At 41.0% G+C, this 27,298-nt stretch overlaps 1 protein-coding gene across 1 annotated transcript in view; it reads left to right on the plus strand.

Annotated features, from left to right (window-relative positions):
- The window catches only part of rps6kc1 (ribosomal protein S6 kinase polypeptide 1), a 182,266-nt gene that overhangs the window by 55,860 nt on the left and 99,108 nt on the right, over positions 1-27,298 (plus strand). The gene's annotated exons all lie outside the window — the stretch shown is intronic.

The raw sequence follows: 27,298 nt of genomic DNA on the forward strand, positions 1-27,298 counted from the left end.
GAACACAGCAGGCCAAGCAGCATCATAGGAGCAGGATGCTGCTTGGCCTGCTGTGTTCATCCAGCTCTACATTTTGTTATCTCAGATTTTCCAGCATCTGCAGATCCTACTATCTCAGATTTTGACCTCTCCCTTGTGGTAGAACTCCCCTGGTATTCTTCAAAAAATGTCATAGAATCCTTTTATGTCTATGAAGTCAGGTGGGACTACCGTTTAAAATCAACAATGCAACGTTCTCTCAGCACCACGCTGACATCAGCCTGAATTCGGTGCTCAAGGCTCTGGTCGAGCTAAGACTGTTAACTTTGTACCAGTCAGTCTAGCTACTGTGTTGTGAAGTTGCAGATAATATAACCTGTTTTACTTAGTAAACATCTATTTGCTAAAAGTCTTGTGACACCAGATTGATTGCATCTTTGTCTACTGTTATGGACCAGACGAGACTTGCTCAAAATATTTTAAGAAGGTAGCCTAGACCCCTAAAGTTTTCTTATTTGAAAGGCAATTGTAACATGCTGTGTTCCAGGTGCAATTTGACTGGTCAAACTTGTTGACATTAAGCAAAACACAATTTACTTAAACACTATAGTTAAAATGCAAAAAAGGAAAGAAGAACTTGGAATAACTTAACTCTATTGGAAAATATAACAGAATAATAAATACAGTAACTATTACCAATTAACTGTTCCAATATAGTAACATTCCACAAATACATCCCTTGGTGAATAGGCAAATTCAGAAGAACTGTTTTTGTTTCACATGCAATCTAATGGGATAAGATGAGAGCCCCCAGCTTTTGGCTGTAATTGAGAAGTGGGGTGGGGGGAGGTGTGTGAAAATAGCCTTCACTTCATGCCCACAGCAGCAACTGCTTAAAGCTTAAAAAAAATACTAGAAATCCTGGCCTGAGAGCTGTTATCTCCCCCACCTGTTGCTTTTATCCAACCTTTTAAAAAAAAAAAAAAAACAAGGCCCCTCAAGCTGTTTATTTTTCTGGCCCTCCAAGTAGCCAGCTATGCACCTCTGCCTTAAAACCTCTCTTTAAAAAGACCAGGAGAAAATAACCTCTTAAAGCCACAGCATTTTCACACTAGTCTTCATTTGGTATCTTGAATCTGTCAATCAATCATTCAGATAATTGCTGTCCTGACTGTGGCTTCAACTCCACTCTTCCTTCTAGAGGTGATAAATTTGTACTTTGTTGTTAGTCAAGAATCTATCCACCTCTGCCTTCCAACTGTTAGTGACCCTGCCTCCACTGCTCTCTGGGCAAGAGAGTGCCAAGTATCGTCTGAAAGGAAAACAAAACATTCTTTTCATTTCTCTCTTGAGTAGGGGACTCCTTTAAACTGTGCTACAGTTTGAATCTGCTCCACAAGGGACAGCATCCTTTTCACTTCCAACCTGTAAGGTTTCCTCAAGATCTTGCATACATTAACAAGATCACTTCTAATTCTTTAAAGGAATAACTGTATCCGATGAATACAGGCCCAACCTTTCTGCATAATATAATCCCTTCATCCTAAGAATCAATTGAGTGAACCTCCTCTGACCTGCTTCAAATGCATTACTATCCTTCCTTTAATAAGGAGAGCAAAATCATACCCGGTATTCCAGATGTGGTCTCATCAATACCCTGTACAACTGAAGCAAAACATCCTGAGTTTTATATTCCATCTTCCTTGTGGTCTGTAATTGCTTGACTTTCCCTTTTGTACAAGGTTGTACAGTTTACAATTCTCCAATCCTCCAGCACTATCCCCAAGTCTAGAGAAGGTTGAAAGATTATGGCCAGTGCCTTTGCAATTTGCTTATTCATACCTGCTCCCAATCAATTTGAATCCTCTTCGTGGCTGAGTTTACTGCTCTGTCACTATGGCCTTGGTAAAATCGGCTTTCTTAATAAAGACATTTGCAAAATATTTAATTAATGGCTTGGCCAAGTTCCCTGCCTCCTTGTGTAAATCTCCTTTATGCTCTCTAATTGACTCTACTTCTCCTTTTGTCAACCTTTTACTATTTATGTGCCTATGAGAAGACTTTGGGATTCTCTGTTATGTGTGTCATCCTGCCAGTCTTTTCTCATATTCCTTCTTTGCTTCTCTTATTTGCCTTTTCACTTCCCTTCTAAACATTTTGTATCCAGCTTGAGTCTTGATTGCATTTTCTACATAATGCCTGTCATAAGCACACTTTTCTTCAGTTTGGGTTTACCCTTTTTTTTTTGAGGGTAACCCATTGTTCTGCTGCAGCTTTTCCCGCCAACCTTTGGGTCCCAGTCTATCCTTGATATTTGGGCAGTACGGTGGTTAGCACTGCTGCGTCGGTGCCAGGAACCCGGGTTCGATTGCAGCCTCGGGTCACTGTCTGTGTGGAGCTTACACATTCTCCCTGCGTCTGCGTGGGTTCCGACAGAGCAGAAATGTGCAAGTTAGGTGGATTGGCCATTCTAAATTACCCATGGTGTCCAGGGATGTGCAGGCTGGGTAGATTAGCCATGGGAAATACAGGGTTACAGGGATGGGGTAGGGGTGTGGGTCAAGGTGGGATGCTGTTTGAGGGGTTGGTGTAGACTCAATGGGCTGAATGGCCTGCTTCCACACATTCTATGGTTCTATGTGCTCTATTGAAATTGGCTGTCTCCTGGTTTTCTTGTATTCATTCATGGGATGTGGACAACAATGTCTGGGCCAGCATTTCTTGCCCTTTCCTAATTGCCCAGAGGACAGGGAAGAGTCAACCACATTACTGTGGGTCTGGAGTCACACATAGGCCAGACCAGGTAAGGATGGCAGATTTCCTTCTCTAAAGGACATTAGTGAACCAGACGGCTTTTTCCTTGACAATAGGCAATGGTTTCATGGTCACCATTAGAGTCTTATTTCCAGATTATTATTGAATTCAATTTCCACCATCTGCCATGGCGGGATTCGAACCCGGTTTCCCAGAACATTACCTGGGTCTTTAGGTTAATAGTTTAACAATAATACCAATAGGCCATTGCCTACCCCCATGCTTCTTTCATTATTCATTATTATTTATTATTCTTTCTCTGGATTGACCATTATCCCTTTCCATAGTCATCCTAAAGATTATGATTCAATGATCACTGTCTCCTAAATGTTCCCCGGTGGACGCTTAATCAACTTAATGCTTCTAGTTCCCAAAAGCCAGGCCTAACGGTGCCTTAGTTCTTGTTGGACTTGACATGCTGGTTTGGAAAATTCTCCTGAGGGCAGTTTAAGAATACCTGTCCCTTTTTTGCCCTTAATACTAGCACTATTCCAGTCAATGTTTAGAATTCAAGTCCCTCATTATCATTAACTCTAAATTGCGAACATTACAATGTAAATCCGTAATAGGGAAGTTGTGATCTGTTTCATATCTCTTCCTATTTTCATTGAATTCCTTTTGAAGTCAATGTAAATTAAAATTAGGAGATGTGAAACAGGCTGTCAATTAGCCATCACCCTTTTTACACAAATGCAGCCAATATGACCCTCAATTGGTCCTTCTTTTGCTCATGTTGTTGGATAATGTCAAGCTTCTTGAATGTTGTTGGAGTTGCAGATAAGTAGGGAGTATTCCATCACATTGCTGACTTGTGCCTTTAGATGTGCCTTTTCCCAATCTGCTTTAGACAACTCTTTCTTCATACCTCTATTATTACCCTCATTTCAGTTGAGGACACTGGTTTGAGACTGGAGTTACTTTCCTTCAAATTGAATTTGAAATTCTACCATGGTGTGATCTCTACCTCTCGGAGGATCCTTAACTATGACACCTCGTACCTCATTACACACAATGATTTATTCCACCTATATCTCTACTCTGTCACCACACTGCTGCTGTTTTATTAACAATGCCACTCCCACCCCTTTCCCTTTAGCATTTTTTTTGGAATGCTGAATTTACTTGAATATTGAATTCCCTGTCCTGGTCACCTTGCAACCCCATCTCTGTAATAGCAATTGAATGATATAATTGATACACAATGATATTGAATGCTATTGAACTAAGTTGACAACAGAAATACATCCTGTTAGAAAAGCTGTCTGCATTCAGATACAGATCCTTAAGCATTGGTGTTTTACCATTTATTACTTATTCTGCCTCTAATTTCTGCTGACCTGTTCTGCTCATATTTTCTTTCCACTTCTGTTATACTTTGCTTCTATACCACCTGCACTTCTGGTCTCTCATTTTCTTTTTGATTTTTTTCAACTTCCTTCAGTTGAACTTTCTCCCTGCTGATTAATTTTGAGCCCTATCTGTTACCCTAGTTCTATGATTCACCGAGTCTCTGGTCCCAGCCAGGTTCACCTGATGAACAGAACATTTGTCTTTGTGCAGCTGTACTGCCAGTGTGCATGAATCAAACCTATTTCTCCCACAGCAGTCTTTGAGCTACGCATTTACCCCTCTAATCATCTTTGCCCGATGCCAATTTGCACATGACCAAGGTAGTAACCCTGAGATTATTGCCTTTTTTGAGGTTTTGCTCTTCAATTTAGCCCTAAGCTGCTCGTAAACCGTCAGCTAAACTTCTTTCCTAGACATAGCAATGTTCTTGACACCTAAGTGGACCACGACAACTGAACCCTTCTCCTTCCATTCCAGCCCAGAAGAGAGATCCTTAACTTTGGCACCAGGTCAGCAACACAGTCTTTGGGACTCTTGTCTTTGCTGCAGAGTACAGTATCCATTCCCCTAACTCTGCTGCCCCATATTACTGCCATATTTCTCTCTTCTCCCCCACCTGAATGGTGCTCTGCATCATGATGCTTTGGTCAGTTCATTCATTCTCCCTGTTCCTTGTCCACACCAGGAGCAAGAAGCTTGTACCTATTGGGTAAGAGGCTCTTCCAGAGGTTAATTTGGATCCCAAAACCTGTGTCACATGCAATCAAGCTCTTCTGTGGCTGGCAACTGAACAATTTTGATGCAGTTAACCTAAAGGGTGTGACTGTTACCTGAAACAGTGACCTTTGTGAATTGTTGCAATATCCACATCTTGGACTCCAGCTCATCGATTCTGAGCTGACGTTTCTCGAGTAGCCCGATGTTTATTTGCTGTGCTGTGGTTCCCATGGATTGCACCTGAATAATGTCTCCTGATTTAAAGCACTTACCAATTGAAAGAGACACAGAATTACTCAACAATCAGCCACCAATTTTCCTTTGATGTCGCACTTTGGCTTTGACAGGTAGAAACATGTTTGAGTGAATGTGTTGTTCATGTTATCTCCCGCCCTTAGTGGCCTGTTCATGCAGGTCCACTTTCCCAGTCAGCTTCACAGTGACACACATTCCTCCGGTCTCAAATTGTTTAGTTTAATTATCCATCACCATACACAACTGGATGTGTCAGGACTACAGCTTAGATCTGATCTCATTTTGCTTTGTCTACCACTTGCTGCTTACACTGTTGGATTAGTGCTCAAGTAGCCCGGTTTTGTAGCTTCGCTAGGTTGTAGCATCATTTTTAGGTATGGCTACTACTGCTGCTTCATGCCGTTCTGTACTCTCCGTTGTACTAGGGTTGACGCCATGGTTGGGTGGTAATGGTGGAGTGCAGGACTTGCCAGGCCAAGATAATGGTGTATAATTCTGCTGATAGCCCCACAGCACCTCATGGATGTCTAGCCTTGAGTTGCCAGATGTGTTCAAAGCCTATCCAATTTACTGCCACCCAACATGAAGCACTCCCAAGGTGAAGACACGACTGTCTCCATAGGACTGTGCAGTGGTCACTCGTCCTGCTGTGGACAGATGCATCTGCCGCAGACAGATTATTGAGGATTGAGTGAAGTCTCCTTTTCCCTTTTGTTGATTCCCACACCTCCTGCCGCAGACCCCATCTAGCAGCTATGTCCTTTTGAACTCGACCACCTTGATCAGTAATGCAGCTGCTGAGCCATTCTTAGTGATGTACGTTGAAGTCCCCACCTAGAGTATGTTTTCCAACTTTGGCACCCTCAGTGCTTCCTCCAAGTAGTATTCAACATGGGGGAGTACTGTGTCATCAGCTGATCGGGGTGGTGGTATGAAACAATTTAACAGGTTTCCTTGCCTGTGTTTGACCTGACGCCATGAGACTTCATGGTGTTGGAGCCAATGTTGAGGACTCTCAGGGAAATTCCTTCCTAACTGTATACCACTGTGACGCTGGACTATTTGGTGACAATTTGGACTATGGTTGCGTAAAATGGATGAAACCTAATCAGTAACCTGTTTTACAGCTCCTAATTTTAATTTAACATTGACATGTTGGAATACAGTGAAGATTGGCGGACTTATAAAAGGAGCTGGCAATTCCCTATAATATGTTTTATATCATCACTGAAATCATTAAAGTTAAAATTCATACAGTGCAGAAAGAGGCCGTTTGGCCCATCGAGTCTGCACCAACCCTCCGAAGAGAATTGCAGAACCAATCCCCGTAACCACGCAGGGAGCTTTTACTACAGCCAATCCACCTAACCTGCACTTCCTTGGACTATGCGAGGAAAGTGGAGCACCTGGATGAAGCCCACGCAGGCAGTGGGAGAACATCCAAACTCTGCAGCCCCCCAAGGCAGGATGTTGAACCTGGGTCCCTGGCGCTGTGAGGCAGCAGTGCTACTGTGCCAACTGTGTATCCAAGATGGCAATTTAACTTATTCTGATGATTGAGATATTTTTCCCTAAATTGGAAGAAAAAATAGTCAGAAACTGTTTACAAATAGATAAACTCCATGTGCTATACTTCTATTAGCTCTGCCTGTTGATGGAAAATACTTGGGCGCCACCAGGTGACTAGTGTTGTTATTGCAGGCACTGAAGTCTCAGTGGCACTTTCTGAATGGTGTTCTAAAACCATCCATCGTTACAAACACAAAGTTTGTAAGATGGGTTCAGAACTGTTCTTCAACTTGTGATAAAAATGAAGGGGGCCACGTGACATCAAGTCTGCCTAGCGACAGATTTGGGTGATGTGCTATTAAAGATTAAAGAGATCGGATTTTCTCGGTTGTTTTGCTGGAAAAGGGGGTCTGAGGTATTCATGTTTGGTAGCAATGGCACTGTATATTTACAATGGTTAGACAGCTAATCTCAACAGTCCCAAGAGTGTGTTGAGAAGATTAAGTTGTAAACAATTATACTTTAAACTATCTGTTTAGTTCAAATTGAACAAGGATGTTGAACCTCCAGGATGGATAATCAACATTTTTTTTATTTGGATACAAGGCCCATGTGATTCATGTTGCTATGGAGATAGATTTTGAGAGGGCAGGGTTTTCAAGATATCTCTGGAAAATTGAAAAACATAACCAGTCTGCCAGGATCTAGGAGAAAGGGTTCAGCTTGAGACCAGAAATCTCTCATTATTCATCACCCAGAGATACAGGTGGGAGCTTGTGATCATTTTGTTTTGTGAGGATTTGAAACAAAGTTGGAAAATTTGACTACCTTGCAGTAGAGGGAGAATTTGGAAGGACACCCTCACTGAAGAGCAGTTCTGGTGTTGGAAGTTCTGGGCTGGGAAGAGAAAAATATTTAAGTAAACAATCAAAGCATTACTTTGATTTGGTTCGAGGAGAATTAGATATGGGACAGTGTAGCGTTTAACTGTGTCATGGAATTTTTATGGTTGTTTAGAGTAAAAGGAAAATGTTCTGTTTCTTGTTTAAAGTACAAGTTATCGATACACCCTGTTTGGTCAATATTACTTTGAGTTTGCTTGTTACAGTAAGAGTCTTAATATGTAAAAATCTTGTGCCATCATTTTCGCTATTAGTGAACTGAAAGCTAGAATTTCTTTTGTGGTGGAAATTAGTCCAAATGACTAGATTAGAGGAATTGGTTCCTTTTTTAACATTGTCTTGCTCAGTTGCAACAAATATTGATTTTCTTTCAAGCACATAGCAATCATACTTAAATTGAAACATAGCTTTCTAGAAAAGGAAGGAGTTAATTATCAGCATTTATCTTGAGTGAAAGAGAAATGTTATTATTTCCTAACCCTAAGGAGAAAAAAAATTGAATATGACATGTACAAACACAGTAAGTTTTAAAAGGGGAAGTGTCTGGTACAGATAGGGTGAATAAAGGTTGTGCAGTTAACAATCCTTAGAGTCCTTATAGTATTAGATTTTTAACTTGAAATTGCGGTCGTTTAATGGCTAACTGGTATGCTTAGCTATAGTGAAATCTGTATGTATGAGTTCTCAGTGAATGGTTGTTTTCATTGAGCTGTGTATTTGGAGAAGATTAGAGACACACGTAAGGAGTGTGTTCCAAGACTTGTCACAACTGCATTTTTCCTTCTTACTGCTGCGCTGGAAAGCAAAGTTTGAAATATAGTGTGTGTATTCAGTGTACAACGAGTTTAGCTCTACTATCTTCCCGAGCTGTCTAACTAGCAAGTGAAACTTTCCTCTCCCAATATCTGTTGTGAAGAAGGGTTACTTGACTCTGTCTTCTCTCCATGGATGCTGCCAGACCTACTAAGTTTTAAAGTGGCTGTTTCTATTTGTGTGAAATTATCTTTACAATCGTTAATTAAATGAGAGATGCAAGTTTCTTAATGCTTATTTTTTGCCTGGTTTTGATACCTTTCGATAAAACGCTAATCTCAATGTAGGCGATTTTTAAAATTCCATGAGTCTCTGAAACCTTGCCGGGATACCAAATGAAACAGTGTAAGATAGCGGACAATGACACATCCCTCCCTGACACGCTCAATGCTTTCTATGCTTGGTTTGAGCAGAATACCCACCCAGTGTGGCGTTGCATACCCCGACAGCCCCAGGCACACCTGTTCCCTCCGTCACCACTTCAGAAGTCAGACCAGTCTTCCTGGGAGTCACCCCAAGGGAAGCAACGGGTGCGATGGTGTCCCCGGCCAAGCCCTCAGATCCTGGCGGACCAACTTGCAGAGGTATTCACCGACATCTTCAAACTCTCCCTCCTACAAGCCGAAATCCCCACCTGCTTCAAGAAGACCACCATCATCCCCGTACCCAAGAAAACACATGCACTGTGCCTTAACGACTACCACCCAGTGGCTCTGACTTCAATAATCAGGAAGTGCTTTGAGAACCTGGTTATGGCCCACATCAACTCCAGTATCCCAACCTGCCTTGATCCCCTACAGTTTGCCTACCGACATAACAGATCCACAGAAGATGCCATAGCCTTAGCTCGGCACTCATCCCTGGAATATCTATTCAACAAAGAGGCCTGTGTCAGACTCCTGCGCTTTGACTACAGCTCTGCCTTCAACACCATTATCCCCTCCAGGCTGATTTATAAACTGCGTGACCTTGGTCTCGGATCCACCCTCTGCAACTGAAGCAGGAAGTGCCCCTCCCTGCCTGTCTCAAGGAAAGAGGGTAAACCATCTTCAAAGACACTCGGATGTCAAATCTTCCACTGATGAATGGGAAGGTTGAGAACCAGAGTGTGTCCACAACTTGTGTCGTCATCAAAGACTTGATCAGAGCTGGAAGGGAACTGAAGGAAAACGTCATATTCTTGCTTATAATTTGGGGTTGTGCCAGATCTGTGCGTCATTGATTTTTTTTTTAAATTCCTTCCCCATTGTAATGTTCTCATCTTGTGTGGGATTTTTTTTCTCAATGAGGCAGAATGCAAGTTACTGTGAGTTTTATGCTAGTAAATTTGTGTTTCTTTTCTACCATCAGTTTAAAACCAATCTATTTGCAATAGATATTGTTTTCTTGCTGAGTACCGAGACATGATGGCTCTTTTCTTTGAACCTGAGGGTCATAAAGTGAGGTAATCTGGGATCTTTGGGTAGTTAGATTAAATGTTTTTTACATTTATGTTGACACTGGGAAGAGTGGAGTTTTATTTCCAGCTCGCTTCCGCATTGAGGCATGACAGAGTTAGCGAAATGTAAGTCGCAGAGCTGAAAAAGAGAGGTTCAAAGCAACCAGAATTAATGCTGGTGTATCCTAATTCGTTGACTTCTGTGAGAAAACGGACGTTATTTGAAGACTGAATTGGACTTGTGTGTTTGTAACATCCTAATATCCTGTGTCTAGGATTAAACATAAAACTTTCCCTGTTCATGAGTTATGAAAGGGCAAGCATGTCCACGTGACCGAGCTTGTGTCAACACCTTGCGCAGTGCAGCTTTTGTTGTATGCATTTTTAGTAATAGTGAAATCAATGAAAATTTATTATAGGGAAGAGGACTATCTCCAATTAATCCTGTACAAGTTTTTCATTTTCAACTATCAAAAGACATGTTGCAACCCAACCTTCCTCCTCCAAGCCTTTATAGATGCAGCACTGATGGAGATCCCGATTTCTTCACATGCCAAGATCCAAAATCACTTCCCAGTTGATCTAAAAGATGTTTTGTGTAAAAATATGTGGATTTTTGTTTGCCACATTATATTTTAAAATGTGCTTTTCAGGATGGTGAAGTTCACGATGGATCGGATCTCATTGGGCCAGTGGATCCCTCTTCAGAGTCCCTGATAGATGGTCTATCAGACGGCAGTACTGAAGGTATGGACCACCCAATAGTTAAGACAATGCTTGAAAGTTTAAAAAGTAGAATTCTTGTTATTCATACAGTTTTGTATTTTTTTAAAAATGATGCCTGAAGTTGGAACTCACTCTTTCTCTTCACACACTGTAAAAATTCACTCCAGCACCTAAACCATACCGGTTTGGGAACAGCCTGGAACACTTTCTTTAATGATCACTGGTTAGACTGCTGCACTCTCCATACCATTGGTTGGAGTGTATCATAGCCTGCCCTCCAATTATGGACATCAAAAATTACACAAAGGGTTCTGCCACTGCTATCAGCCCCGAATTGCTTAATCCCTTAGCTGTGAGTTGTTTCTGTTGGAAGTACTGACCACTTTGAGGCCCACATGAAAATCAATTCATGTGAGCCCCATGGCTAATTTGGAAAATGCTGAGCTATGGTTAAAATTCTTCATGGATTTTTACCTTGGACTGTAATTTCAAAATTGCACTTGTAGGGATTTTTAATGGACACCAAACATTGCAGATGCTGGAAGACTGAAATAGAAGCAACATATTTTGCCACAACACTAGAATGGCTATCAGCAGAGTGATAAATTGCAGCCTGTGTAACTATAGCCATAGTGAGCTATCCCTTGTGGTCTGTCTTGAACCATCCTCAGTAGGCTGAATGGCCTAATTTCTATGTTTCTGTGGCTACAACCATAGCCTACTTCCCTTTCTTGGTTGATGAATCAACATCCTCCTCAGTTGATGAATTAGCAACTTGAAAGAGGGTGGCAGTGACACAGAATCTACTGTGGGAAGGGGATTTCACTGTCCATCACCATTTCGCATTACTGAATTGAGCTGGTCAGGTCCTCCAGGGCACAGTTGCTGGATGGCGTGCAGCAGATGGTGAAGGAGCCGGCAAGAGGGAAAAATCTACTTGACCTCATCCACTCCAATTTGCCTGCAGCAAATTTATTCTTTATTCATTCACGGCATGAGGGCGTCGCTGGCTAGGCAGCATTTATTACCCATCCCTAATTTCCCACAGGGCAGTTAAGTGTCAACCACATTGCTGTGGGTCTGGAGTCCCATGTCGGCCAAACCAGGTAAGGATGGCAGTTTCCTTCCCTGAAGGACATTAGTGAACCAGGTGGGTTTTTCCAACAATTGACAATGGATTCATGGTCATGACAATGGAATAAAAGTCTTTAAACTCTTAATTCCAGTTATTTATTGAATTCAAATTCCACCATCTGCTGTAGTGGGATTCGAACGTAGGTCCCCAGAACGTTATCTGGGTCTCTGGATTAACAGTCCAGCGATAATACCACTAGGCCATCACCTTCCCTAATGTGCCCATATTTACAATGTTGGTGAGAATGGCCGTTGCACAATTATTGTAGGGACAAAGTCCCATCTTTACTTAGTGCCACACGTAGAGTGTACACTCTAATACTGTGATAAATGAAACAGACTTCACACAGGTCTAACAACTTGAGACTAGGCATCTGTAAGGCACTGAGAGCCATTAGCAATATCAGTGTTATATTTAAATACAGGTAGTCTGCAATCTCATGGCCTGGCGTGTCCCCTAGCCTACCATTACTATCAAACTGATTTATGAAGAATGCAGGAGTGCATGCCAGGAGCAGCATGAGACATACCTAAAAATCAGGTGTCACCCTGGTAAAGCTACAACAAATGATGACGCACATGCCAAACAATGGCAGTAACCTGCAGAAGACAGAGTTAGTCCATCTCTCAACCGTCTCAACCCATGAAAGAACAAAACTTGTTCATAATGTTTTGCTGTACAAAAGTACAGATAACTTGAGAATTTTTGTCACTTGACAGCTGGATTAAAAGAAGGAGTTTACTGCCCTCATGTGGAAAGGAGAGAAATTTGTTGTAGCACCAACTTGATGTGGAATTGATAGATGTTTGTTTATCCCTCCTAGTGTAAATTTCAATAACCAAAGAAATGGTTTAGGCTACCTCAGATATTTTACACCAGCTGGCGAATTTGCCAAACAGCAGGCTACAGACTCACTTCCAGTGAAAGTTACTTTGCTTTTTCAAGTAATTTGCAACAGGATAAGAACAGCTAAGTTGAATTTTATATCTCTCCTTTCCCCACTAATGCCAATCTTAAAGATCCTGGTAAATAATCTACAATTTCTCTATTCTTGTTTTGAAATGGAGAAAATGAAGTTATTTCCTTTCAGTCTTTTTTGGCCATAACAGCATTAAGTGGGCCTGGTGTTTCAGTCTGTGACCTGTCTGGGTGGGGAATTCTTGACCCCAACACCACAATAATGGAACTAATTTGAAAGTTTTGGTTTTTTATAATTTTATATTATATTTCTAAACGTCATCAAGATTTTATACCTTCTCCCAAACTTGTCATGTAAATTTTCTTACCCCATCCTAGAGTTTGTTGAAAATTTGGTTGTTTGTCCTGTTTATCCTCAAGTGATCATCCTATTGTTCTTACTTTGCTTTAGTAAACTGACAGGAGCTAGTTTAACTTAAATTGAGCATCTTTGGAAGAGTTCTAGCCTCGTGTACAATCGCTAGTGTGAGCATATTTGTTCCATTGTGGATCTTGTTGTCTATATTCTATGCCTCTGCAAACTTACACTTGAACACTTCTCAGTAAATAATTTTCATTGACTTGGACATTTTCAAAGTTTCTGATAGGGCTTAGGATCATTGCTTTTGCAAAAAGTTTCTATCCTGTGACGTCCCACCAAGTCTTTTTTTTTTGATGGTTGTTAAGCGTCATCTTGTATTGGTGTTTCAGAATTTTTTGTTACACTGATATCCCATGCGTTTATTCTCTTTTCCTGTTTGTATTTGCAGCATTGATTTCCTTGACTTACCATTCAACAATATCCATTCCCTTCTTGATGGGTTCACTTTATCATTCCCTACATTTTGAGTGTACGCATCTTGCTGCTTGATACCCTCCAGTGCTGTCATTGCAATGGTCAAAGCATTACAACTGTCTCCTCAATGGCATTAACCTCTGTGAATTTTAGGTTTTTTATATTCTTGTGGAGACATGAAGTTTCCCTAAAGAACTGACAATCTGTTCTAATATTTGGGAACAGTGAATGTAGTTTGTAAAATAATTATTCCTGGTATTGCATGTCTGACTTTTTTGAATTGATTTGCATGGTTTTCCCAAGGCTGTCAGTAATTACAGTAAAGTTAAAACGTGACTGCACAACCTGTTAAGTGATTTTTAAACAATGGAGCATGTAGTCTGATGGGCAGGTCCTCACTGCAGCAGCATAGAGTGGATTCGTGCATCAGGACCATGTGGGAAATAGAGCGCTGTGATCGGCATTTATGAAAACCCTTAAAGTAGGAGAAATTCAGAAGATTGCGATTCATTTAAGCTTATTAGTTAGCCAAGAAACGTTAGATGAATTAAAAACAGACTCTAACTCCTATGTAACTATTAAAGTGTCCTCATGACTAACACCTGGACCCAGCACTGATTGCTTGACGTCCCGAAGCACTCATCCACTTAGCTGGCACCTAACCACCTCACCTCCCTGGCATCCTACCCCTTCTCATTCACCTGGCACTCTACCCACACTTACCCTTCTTCACTCAGTAACAAAGCACCTCCGGGACCTTTTAACTTCTGAAATACCACAGAAAGTGTCATAGAAAAGGGGCATGCATTAAACTGCAACACTACTTCTGCACCGAGTGGATATCTCCCTGGTTTCCCCAGATTTGGACAAGCCAGACTTGGAATCTCTTGGGTAGAAAACTTTAATGGTGTGTGATATTTCAGGTTGGATCCATCGTACCTAGTATGTTGTGCAGCCTTGAACGATCTAGCAAATTCTTTACCAATTTCCTGTTTCCCCCAGAAGCCAGTAGTTCCTTGTTTGTAATGGCACAGATCCGATCATCCGTCATGGACACTGACCAAGTTCAAGTGGCTTCATATTTGTTACATATAAACCAGATTGTGGTTAGCACCTGCTCAATTATTTAACAAAGTGACTGGAAACTGACTATATTCAACGTCTCTCCCTAGGAGAAGCCACGGGATAACGATCAAGAATAGTGTTGCTAGCTGTTTACCCTCCCCTTCCCCAGGCCTGTGACACCCCAGCTGGGACCTGTCGACGGTGCAGGTTTTAATCAAGCGAATGAACTTTGTGGCATGAGATTAATCGAGATTACGCTTTTTGTCAGTGGTTCTCATCCCATCCAGCTCAGTGCTGCTCCCAGATACCGACAAACTGTTGCTTCCCTGACGATAGCCAGGATGATCTGTGCAACTAACACGGAGAAATATTGAAACCAAGCAAACTAAAGTCAATTTTCCAATCTCCCTTCAAGCTCCTTTGCATACAAAGATTTTCAGTCTGTCATTTGTTGATTTTTCTCTCTCCTTGCCACCCTACCCAGGCTTGTAATGCTGGGTCCAGTTTTATACATACATGAACTCTTGAGCATTTAAAGAGCTGTGCGTAACTTCACGGTCTGTTTAATATCTTCCATTTCTTCTTGACTTTGCTGCCTGCCCCACATCGCCATGATCTCCACCATGGGTAAGGCAAAGAGGCAGGTCCTGCCTGGGGATGGGGGTTGAACCCTTTGTTGTTTACTGATCCACATCACTCATCCAGCTACTGAGCACCCTAGGCATCCAAACTGCTGTGGTAAGATTCACGTGTACGTGCACAATGTGGTCCAGAGCTATGAATATTAACAGAACGAGCCCCAATTTCTTGCCATCACGTGGCTGATCAGGAATGTTTCCTGCGCTTGTCAGCCTCCATTGGTGACTGTAGAAAGGGTTAAACACTGGCATTCACCTTATTAGGCTGCATTATGAATTCACACCTTTAGCCATCAAGTCTGAGTGTGAGAGAACAAAGAACATCTGGCTCAGATGCTACCCCCCTGCATGTCCCAAGACTTCCTTCTGATTACAAGGATAAAAAGGAGTTTTTTTCTGTCCAGTTCCAAGAGAGATTTTAGCACAGTCAGTGAACTAACATAACCTTGTCTTAAATATACTCCCGTGCTGTAATGCTGCTACTTGTTCAGATTGGGCCACATTACTTGCTCAAAGCGAGAATTTAAGATCCCAGCTGGTCTGTAAAAGGGAGGTACACCAGGGGAAGGAAAAGAGAATAACAATATGTCTTTACTACCGAACATCAATCATCTCAAGTTTTTATTTTTACATAATGGACATTTGCTTGTTAGCTCTTTGGAGAGGTTTAGGTTGGATTGCAAGATATATGGTAATGATGACAGTAAATCATTATCATTGTAGGATGATGGTGTACTTAAACCCTTGAATTGAATGGTGGGTGGGATTTTGGAATTGTGCTTTAGATCTGTTTGTCTTATCACAACAGTTAAAATCTTTTGAACATAGTTGGAGGATTTGAGAAAGTCTCACATCTTGACTGGTTCAAGAGAAGCCTGTGCTTCCAAGCAGGAATACAGAATATGTGTTAAAAGACCTTCCTTTTTAGAAAAGGGGCGAAAGGGAAATAAGAAATCGTGAAACATTTATGTACGATTGTCTTTAAAAACATGTGAAATCTCATGATCAGTAAAATTTGTACGCAAGAACACTGGCTTTTTTGTTTCTATTCTTTTTTAGCTCAAAGAGATTTGAGCAATGTTGATGAGATCACTATCAGTAGTCAATCAGAATATGGAGGTAAGATGCCAGACAGCTATTGCTATCTTTTGTCCACAAGCTACCAATCAGCAGTTATTGTTTTGTGTTGTTTTGGGATATGACTCTTGTATGCAAGCCTGGTTCCAAAGAGATGTCATATTGGACTTGAAATGTTTCAAGTTTCGCTCTCCACAAATTCTGACAGACCTGCTGTGTTTCACCAGTAGATTTTTGTTCTTATTTCCAAACTCCAGCACTCTATGTATTTTACTTTTAATCTATCCTTTAACTGATGTCAGAGTGTGATGACACATCAATTAGGAGTTGTGACCTTTCGCAAACACTATTACGTCAAGCAGAATAACACATTGTAGATTATGTGGCATAATATTCTCACTTTTGTTGTAAAAACTTTGTACCTGCTTATTTAATACGAACATCTCCACGAGAGACCTGCTGGATTTTAATAAAAAAAGAACTTGACGAGTGATGGGAAGTAGTTCCCTAGATTTCTAATTGAAGATGCAGGAATACTTGATTTAATGAACTGAAGGTAATCGTTGGCAGTCATGCGTTTATCAGCCGATCCTGTTTTGGTGCACAGCCACCTTTTGGCTGGTCACTGCCTAGGTGCTTTGGAACACGAGGTGCTCTGCTTTCTTGGCTTTTTATTCCGAAAGTAAAAGGGAGCAGTTTTCCTCGTCATACTGTTTTAATGTTTATAGACCTTTTCAAAGTTAAAAGGCTGCTGGAGGTCTCAAATGTTGATTTTATTCTGCAGAGTTCAACTGTAGCCAGTCTGAGCCGAGTGTTAGGACAACCCCTTTTCTCAGTGTTTGGCTTCAGTGCCAAAGTGAGATCTACTGTATACAGCTAAAGCACAAACTCCAAAAGGCAAATCCTACTCCAGATACAGACAGTGGTGGACAGTGGTAAAGGAGGGATGGAGATAAAAAAAAAGGTGCAAATTTCACGTAAGAAAAGGAGAAAACGGATTTGCTGTTCCGAGAGCAAAGCCAGCAAGACACAAACAATGCACAGCTGGTCAGGAGTTGTTGGAGGGACTTGGAGTTTGTAATCAAAATAGTGGTCCCAGGTCATGCTTTGAATTGCTTCAGCTGAATGCAAACTGGAGGAAGAACCCCTTGCCTTCTGCTTAGACACCTTACAATCTCTAGGAGTTGACGTTGAGCTTAACCATTAGCAGTCACTTTGTCTTTTGCTTTGGGCACTCTCAACTCCCCTCACCATCAGTTACATGCAAAACCACCATTTTCCACCTTCTTTTGGCTCTGAGGAGTCATTGTACTGGACTTGAATCATTAACTTTGTTTTGATCTCCAGTGACGCTGCCAGACCTGCTGAGTTTCTGTAGCATTCTATCGTTTTATTTCAGATTTCCAACATCTGCAGTAATTTGCTCTCTTATTATAGGACAGATTAAAAAAGCAAAATTAGGGCAAAACACATGTTACTGAGAGGGAATCCTGCATGAAACTTCAATTTACAAAGAGGCAGAATCACTGTGTCATAAAAAGAAAGAACTTCAACTGATACAACATCAGTTTTAGAAAGTGAAGAAGATTTATTTTTCCTTCTGTGTGAACGTTGGAGAAATGTTGAATCAAATGAACAAAAGAGGACTTACACATGCAATCGCACATTCTTAATATGTTGCACTTGCCTTCTGTATTAAATTACTGAGTGGTACTCACATCTAGCCAAAATATGATTAAAGGATCAAACTCCCATGTTTTTTTGGCTTGTTGATACTTGTATGCTTTTCTTTAAAATCCAAAGTTAAAATAAATTTACAATTTATTGCTTTATTTTCAACTCATCTCTCTAGATGAGAGAATGAAAGCATGAATTTGATCCTGTTAAGGATAGAAGACATTATGCAATGAAAAGGTAAATTAAGTTTGTCTGAGGTGACATGGAAGATTTCTACAAAAGGGCATTAACCTGCATATATGCAATATGTGTATACTTGTCTAACTGGTGGTATGTAAATCCTGTTTCTCCTATTACTCTGAAGTATAGAATATAACATTAGATTGTTCATCACTTCCTAAGGGCCTTTTTGGTAGGTTTGTGTTGACATCTGTAACATAAATCTAAATCATTATAATAGTTATTTATATTTTATTGCTGTCCTTTCTGCTAATTTGGACTAATCTGCAGATCACTATCTGATTAATGATATTATTACATAATTGTCATGATAATGATTAAAACTTAGTTACACAAATTTTGATTGCGCTATTGGAATATGAAACAGTGATGAACCAAAACCCTAATTATTGTGCATTTAACAAGTAAACTGTCCATCACAACCATTCACCCTGTGAATGTTAATGGTGCTCAGTTGCTTCTCCAAGTCATCAGTTTTGTTATATGCCCATCATAAAGAGCCATCTGGAATTCCTAAATGTAATCTGGTGAGATAGGACAGGCAGACAAATGAAGTATTTCCTGAAAGGACAAGCTGCATTTCAATTTTTTTCAATCTTGTGAACCTTTTAATTGATTTTGTTTAAAATCTAAAGCTTGTTTATTTTAACTGTTATGTTGCTGAACAGTTGAAAGAACAATTTCAAGAGATTAAGTATTTCCTAATGACTGAATGAATGTGTTCTGTACATATTGCACATGGTCCTGTTTAATTTTGAGTTCTTTCAAGAGAGCGACTGCAATACCATGGCTACCACAGATATGTTGTTTATATTTGCTCCTATCCTAATGACCTGTCAACAGTGACACAAACCAAGCCCGCTCTGAATTCTCTAATCCGGTAAAACCATTATTTTAAATCAGATGCTAAAGTATTGGTAAAGTAAAACGAGCATTGGGTATGTTGGAATGGTGATGAAATAAGAACAACAGCTTTAAAGAAAGGCTGTGGAAAATTTTTTTTTCAAGGAATGTTGTATGGTGGGACTCGTGCAGTAATTAATTAGAAAGGTTGAGAGCTGGAGTTGTGAAGAGCTGAACTATAATGAATGAAGGAGGCAATAATTAGAGGACTAACTGATATTCTCGAGAGGAATTGTGTGACAAGACAGTGGAGAGATTTCTAAATGAAGGCAAGGATTTCATTGCATTGGGACCAAGGAGCCACTGGGACTCCGGGAGGACAGAAACATGAGCAATGGTTGGAAATGATTTCAGAACTAAGCTAGAAAGATTTGCATTGTTATGTTGTCTTTCCTGACCAGTGAAATTCTCAAAGGACTTTTACAGCCAATGAAGTATTTCTAAAGTTAGTCACTGTCGTAACACAGGAAGCAATGATTGTGCCTTCAAAGCGCTTACTGGGAAGAGGTTTTGTCTCAGTTGGTACTTGAATATTGGAAAGTCTGACACAGTTGAAACAATTGACCAAACGCGGGCAAATGGGACCAGATTAATTGTGAAAACTGGGCAGCACGGACAATTTGGGCTGAAGGGCCTGTTTCCATGATGTAAACCTTTAAATTTGGGATTTGTGTGCAGGTACTGGTGAGGTAGAGTTGGATGTCATCTGTGGATGAAAAGGAGAACAGGCCTCATTCTACAGATAATGTTTCTGAGGAGCAGTGTATAAACAAGGAAAAGGAGAGCACCAAGGATGGAACCTTGGTATTTGTAAGGTGATCGTCAAATTTAGAAGAAACTATTTCTGCATACTTTGGGACAAGTAAAAGGCGGGGGGGAATGAGAAACAGCGTGCATTCATGTATCACTCCTCATGACCTCCAGATGTCTGAAAGCATTTCATAGTCAATGAAGTACTTTTGAAGTGGAGCACTATTCTAATGTAACAAACATGGAAGTTAATTTTGGACACACAAAACTCCCACAAACAGCAATGTGATAGTGTCCACAGTTCAGACACTATATTCTTTTGTGATGCTGATTGTGGATTAAATATTGGCCAGGACACTAAGGATAATTCTCCTGCTCAGTTTTAAAATGGTGCTGTCATTCCTACATCCACCTGGGCAGGCAGATAGGACCTTTTGTGTGACAGTTCAGTCTTGCATTGGAGTGTCAGCCTTGATTTTTCTGCTGAAGACCGACGTTGAGACTCAGCACCCTTGGTTTGAGACAAGAATGATACCAATCGAGCCATAGCTGGCAGTCGAACAATGCATGGCAGTCAGTAACCAGATTGATGGAATGGGTCGTCAGCCTAATTTTGCAGGGACCTTGAGGAGAATAACAATCTGTGATCATAATCGCAAAGGTTGTTATTGATGACTTTGATAAATGTGGTGTTGGGGCTGAATTATATGTAGGAAATGGTAGAGGCCATATTATGCACCCTTTCCTCTGAGAAATAGATGTTAGGAAACTGTAGTACTACCAGGCAGAGCACTGGACAAGGAAAGCCCTGGAGTCTTTTGGGTGGGAAAGGATTGGGCTGGGTGGGCGTGGGGGTGGCGGGGAGAGGGGGGGGGAGGAGGAGGAGTTTGCATGTTATGGAGGCCAGGACAGGTGGCTCAAAGTACCCCCACCATGCCAAATCCAAAGAAATTAAAACTGCTCCAAACGCTGGAGACGTTCAAATGACCTTAAGCTGATATCAGTAGGATTCTATTGTCTGAGCAAGCCAGGAAGATTGCTTTATTGGGGACAAGTGTGCATTAGGATCAGGGACAAGACATTTTAAGACCAGACAATTCGCTGTGTTTTCAGGAATCATTTGTAGAACTGAAATGCCATTCTCTCAGCTCTCGTATCTGGAATGGCAATTACTTTAAAGTCACCTTGTTCAGCCCTTTTCTGTGCTAATGACTGAGTGATGTATGCACCTGGCTTTTCCAGATGTGTCAAAACAGTTTGTAATTCAGGAAACATCAGTGTTTATTTATCTTAACCAGTGCAGTAAGTACAGCAGGACCAAATTAATTGTGCATCTCTTCAAATGAGCGTACATCCATCTGTAACTCTTAGCCATTCTTCCTTCCCTGCTTGCCAGAATATTTCAACAGCTCTGTAGCTCATCATGCGCCCAACATAAAGTAAATTAAAAAGAATTGCTGTTTGCTGCTAAATGGCAGAGTATTTTGCTGCTCGCTATTGCATCAATGTGCTTGAGAATATTGTGCAAGCATCTTCTAATGGCATCTTCTCTATATCCTATTAATGAGCATATGGAGCAGAAGACCTTGACTCATAATTACAGTCCACCTAATTGAGAGAGCAGCATGTTTCCACATTGATGGCCTGGGTATGATTTGATTAACTGATGACCAATTAGTCTGCATAAATTTGAGCTGAGCTTAAATCATTTTTTGACCGTCCTTAATTAACTGTAGTTGAATGTAGTTCAATTTTGAGGTGCTTTTTTTAATTTTAATCCTTCCTCGTTTTTCTGTAGTTATTTTCTGCCGCTTCTCCCTCCTCCCTATTCATTGGCTCTCACCACACTTCAACAGAGGACAATTTTCTCTTATTGCCTTTGTAACTAGTGTTTGGAGGTGTTTGAGGGAAACTCAAGTTAACTTTGCTCCTGGTTCTTCTCTGCACCACAAAGAGAGAGAATCTTGCTCCTTAATCACTAGAAAATTGGATCCATGGAATTTTGAAGGAAATAGATTAATGCTGACAATATGACACTTGCCTTCGCAAATCAAATTGCCTCCTCTACCATGTTACTAGAAAAGCAAATTCTGAGTACCACAGAGGCTCAGAACTAACCACTTTAAAATAGTTATATACTTTGTCAAATGATACAACAACAAGGGGGGTCATTTGGCCTATCATAGTTGTTGGCTTTGCAAAAGTTTTCAATTAATCCCAATGCTTTGTACTTTTTCACAATTTCTCTTCAATTCTTCCTTTTCATGTATATATTCAGTTTTCTTTTGAAAGATATTATTGAATCTGCATTCTGCATCAGTTCATTAATCCAGAACATAATTGATTGCTACTCTGAAATTCAGCAAAACACAGGTCTGTCTTGACCCCAGAATTTTCATTTAAATAAGATGTGTCTGATTTGGCATTAAACCATACCACTCAGGAAGGCTGGAGATAGTAGGAACTGCTGGGTAACTTCTTCAAGGTAGGGATCTTTAGAAGAGGCTTCGCAGTGGGGTTAAAATTGTTTCAGAGATAGTAGGAACTGCCTTCACTCAGGAAGGCTACCTTCTTAGTAAATGAGCTCCGCAGAGGTAGTAATAAAAGGTGTTTCAGTTGACCTCTGCACCTGCGTGTTAGGAAGGTGATAAACCTGTTGGTGCTATTGCTGATGCTAGTTGTCGTGTAACTCCAGCTAGATAGAAAATATATCAGTCAGTCTTTGTGTGAAGCATAAGCAAAGGACACATTTTGTGAGTGAACCCAACACACACACATCTTCCTGGTGTGGGATGAAATGCCGATTAATTTTAACTCATTCTTTCATGGGATAAGGGTATTGCAGATGAGGCCATCATTTATTGCTCCTTCCTAATTGCCCATGGACTGAGCGGCTTTCTTGGCCATTTCAGAGGGCAGTTAAATGTTAACCACTTTGCTGTAAGTTTGGAATCAAATGTAGGCCAGACTAGGTAAGGGCAACAGATTTCCTTCCCTTGAGGTCATGAGTGAACTAGTTGAGGTTTTACAGCAATTTATTATTATGACAAGATGAGGAGAGATAATTGATTCCCCTCTTTATTTTAATCTCTTCTTCATTAGTTGCAGCATTTCTTTATAACCACACAGCTAACACATTTCAGTTAACTTGATCAAATTGAAGGGGCCAATTAATTAGATGGTTTTCTTAAGTGAAAGAAAGAGAGGAATTTAATTACATTGAGGGGAAAAAAATAACACAGTAACTCCACCCCCACCCCATACCACCCCCCAACCCACGCTCCACAGGTAGAATGAATGCAGAAAAGAAGGTGAAGGCATTTGCAGTTCAAGTCCTTAGAGTCAGTGAGGTATTAGATTTTTAATTTGTGTTCTGACCATTTAGCTGATTTTGTTTTTCTTCAGCAGCAGCCAAGTTTGTAGGTCTTGAGTTTTCAGTAAACAGTTATTGTTACAAGTTCCGTTTTCACCAGGCATTGGCTCTTGTGGCTGAGAGACACCAGGAGGGAAAGTGTTTTCCAGCTCTTGCTTTTAAAAAAAATCAATTTTTCCTTGTCTGTTCTGCTCAGAAGCAGCTGGTGATGAAAGTCTATTTGTATATTCCTGAGTCTGCTCGTTGTTTTTCCTAGCTGGCAGACAAGCCTTTCATCTCTCAAGATGTGAAATTATCGTCCACATGTGAATTAAACAGGAATCAAGTTTCTAGATGCTGATTTAATTGTCTGGTTTCACTATCTTTGCATGCAATGGTAATTTCAATGCAAATATTTTTTATATATCTCTCACTGTTTTCTCAAAGCTCACCTTAATTTAAGGTCAAGTGATCACAGCAGGAATTTTCAGTCAGTATTTCCCCTTTCTAAAAAATCTGTTTAGTCCCTGAAAGTCCTGGGTGCGAATATCTGATGATGGAAGTTGAACATCAGTAGTCCTTGCTAATCATTAAAATAACAGGTTTCATAGTGACCATTACTGAGAATAGCTTTCAAATCCAGATTTTGTTTTATTAATTACATTTAAATTCCACTAACTACAATGGTAAGATTTGAACCTATGTACCTAGAGCATTGGCCTGGATGTCTATATTTCTAGTCCAATGACAGAACCACCATATCTACCTGTTGATTGATTGATCTGGATCTTCTTTGATCTTAAAAGTAAAAATATGCACTAAAGTCTATCTTTTATGTACTGCCGTGATGCGGAGGTGATGGTGTTGGACTGGGGTGGACAAGGTCAGAAATCGCAGAACGCCAGGTTATAGCCCAACAGGTTTATTTGAAAACACAAGCTTTCAGAGCCCCACTCCTTACCTCACACCTGCTGTCAGGATGGTGGAGGTGAATTCTTACAGTAGGTAGCAGGGACAACATTTTACTGTAAGATATTTTAGGTCCAGGGAGCAATGGCTTGCCAGGGTCGCTACATCCAAGCACCAGGAAGTGTAGGCTTTCTTTTGGTAGAATCTCATTTTGAGGGGCTGTGAAGTATCTCTTGGGCATGGCTCAGCATCATCACATGCCATTAGTGATAAACACATCTGTTTTGGCTGGCAGTGGTACCTGTTCCTGAATGCTGCCCTGCTGGAAAGCTCTTTCTGCCATTAGGAGATGGTGATGCCTCATTTTTTTTCCTCCCCCTGAGGTCGCTGTGTAAATTTGAATCTAACCTGTAAAAATGTATTAGACCTGGTTATGCTGCTTGCTGTTGCAAAAAGTGGAGACTGTACTAGGTAAAAAATAGATTAGGCCTCGCAAAAGATGGTGAAATTGCAATACGCAGTTAACCTGTGTCTGTTTTTGCTGATAGCACAGAAATTTCATTGCATTAGGTTAGCAAAGGTACCAGAAAAGGAGGCACTATGGGAATGTACAATGGTGATTAGTTAATTTTTGTATAAACTAATGGATGGTTCATTTGATTTTAAAGTTGCTTTGGAATGGTTGTAGTGAGTTTTATTTCATCTTCGTAGCAAGAGAATGCTGTGGTGGTCAGTGACACAGGAAGACATGGCATGGGACTGTCATAGATTGGACAATCGGGAATGAAGAATAAGGGAGTCATTTTGATGTGTCACTAGACTAGTAATCCAGGGGTTTAGGCTAATTCTCTGAGGACATGGGTTCAAATCCAAATATAGTAGCTAGTGGAATAAAAATTCAATGAATAATTCTAGAATTGAAACCGGCTCTGCCTAATAGTGAACATGACCTAAGATTATCAGTGCCATAAAAACAAACCTGGTTCACTCTCCCTGCTTTAGGGAAGGATATCAGCCACTGTTCCCAGTATGGCCTAATGTGAATATTAATTTTGCAGAAATGTGGTTGATTCTTCTGCCCTTTTGAAGTTGTCGAGCAGTCACTTAGTTGAAGGACAGTTGGGATTGTCCAACAAGCGCCAATGACTCCCACGTTGAACATAAGAACTTGCACCAGGAGTACGCAATTCAGCCCCTTGAGCCTGCTCCACCACTTAATATGATCATAGCTGATCTCGTCTTAGCCTCAACTCCACTTTCCTGCCCACTCTTCATATACCTTCAATTTGTTACGAATTAAAAATCTGTCTGTCTGCTCTTAAATTTACCCAATGTCCTGACATCCTCGGGTAATGAATTCCACAGATTCGCAACCCTTTGAGAAAAGTAGTTTCTCATTGTCTCTGTTTTAAATCTGCTACACCTTACCTGAAAATTGGAACCTCTAGTTCTAGATTGCCCCACATGAGGAAACATCCTCTCCTTTGTCAATCCCCTTTAGCATCTTCCTGAATACATATTTTGAATAAAAGGGGTTGCATTTGGTTCAATGAATGCCCTGAAAGGGTTTATTTTGATTCGCACCCCCTTTTCTCTCCCTGTATTAGCTGTTTGCCACGTACTATTTGTGGCAATGAATTGTGACACTTGCTCTGGTCAGTACAACAGGGTTGTTCTAGAATGGGTTAGGCAGTGGACATCTTGTTGGAATGAACTAATCGCCTACTTTGTGAAGTTTCTTGTAAATGCTATTGGGTTGAGTATTGACATCATGAACTGGATGGTCAATGAATAGTTTGCTTGGTGGATACAGTCTGTGGCTCTGAGCCATATTTGGGCAGCACCTGTAATGATCATGTGTGCATGGTTGTACTTTAACTGTGCTTTCAGAGTGGACCCTTTTGCAGTTATGGCACTGTTCTGCTTTTAAATGTGGGGCAGGCAAAGCCATATGTGTAGTCAATGGCATTCTGAACCATGGGGAAAATTGTTATCCTGAACCCACCAACATGCTGTATCTGCCTCTATGGTAAGTGAATGTTATGCAGTCCTCTTTGCTGACAAGAGTGTCAGTTGCTTCCCTCGGGCAGCAGTGAGTAACAAACCAGGTGATGTTATAGACCACCTGCTGCAGCCTGAAACGTTGACTCATCTGCATTGGGAAACACATCGCAGCCTACAAACCCTGTAAAGAGATAACAAGGTGTAGAGCTGGATGAACACAGCAGGCCAAGCAGCATCAGAGGAGCAGGAAAGCTGACGTTTCGGGCCTAGACCCTTCTTCAGAAATGGGGGAGGGGAAGGGGGTTCTGAAATAAATAGGGAGAGAGGGGGAGGTGGATAGAAGATGGATAGAGGAGAAGATAGGTGGAGAGGAGACAGACAGGTCAAAGAGGCGGGGATAGAGGCAGTAAAGGTGAGTGTAGGTGGGAAGGTAGGGAGGAGATAGGTCAGTCCAGGGAGGACTGACAGGTCAATGGGGCGGGATGAGGATGGTAGGTAGGAGGTGGGGGTGGGGCTTGAGGTGGGAGGAGAGGTTAGATTGGAGGAAGGACAGGTTAGGGAGGCGGGGACGAGCTGGGCTGGTTTTGGGATGCGGTTGGGGGAGGGGAGATTTTGAAGCTTGTGAAGTCCACATTGATACCATTGGGCTGCAGGATTCCCAAGCGGAATATGAGTTGCTGTTCCTGCAACCTTTGGGTAGCATCATTGTGGCACTGCAGGAGGCCCAGGATGGACATGTCGTTTGAGGAATGGGAGGGCGAGTTGAAATGGTTCTCGACTGGGAGGTGCAGTTGTTTAGTGTGCATCGAGAGTAGGTGTTCTGCAAAGCTGTCCCCAAACCCTGTAAAAACATCACCACCATAGTCAACAATCAGCTGGAAAATCGGCTGTAAGATCCCACCCATATTCCCATCCTCCATGAGACAGAGCTATCTCTTTCACCTATTCTGGTCATTCCTCCAGACAACAATAGGACACTGTGCCTAAAACATTGAGACTCGTCACTTCTTCCAAGGAATTTTTTAAAGTAAACTTTTACAGGGTGCAATTATGATATTGTCCTCTTCAGTTCTCCTCTTCAGTTTTTGAGCAGATTTTTCCATAAGAAATGCACATCATTGGAATTGTTCCTTTTGTTTCTTGTCAATTTTTAGTTATTTCTTTCCCTTTTTGAAAAGGGAAGGACAAATATGCTATGAAAGGTCATGTAATGACGCTGATGAGTATCCAGGCTAGGGGGCATTAGAGGTGGTTGTGAACTTCTTAGAATTGGTATTTTAGAGCTTCAAAGT

The sequence above is a fragment of the Rhincodon typus genome, chromosome 9 (assembly GCF_021869965.1).
Source record: "Rhincodon typus isolate 14 chromosome 9, sRhiTyp1.1, whole genome shotgun sequence".
In the NCBI taxonomy this organism is placed as follows: Eukaryota; Metazoa; Chordata; class Chondrichthyes; order Orectolobiformes; family Rhincodontidae; genus Rhincodon; species Rhincodon typus.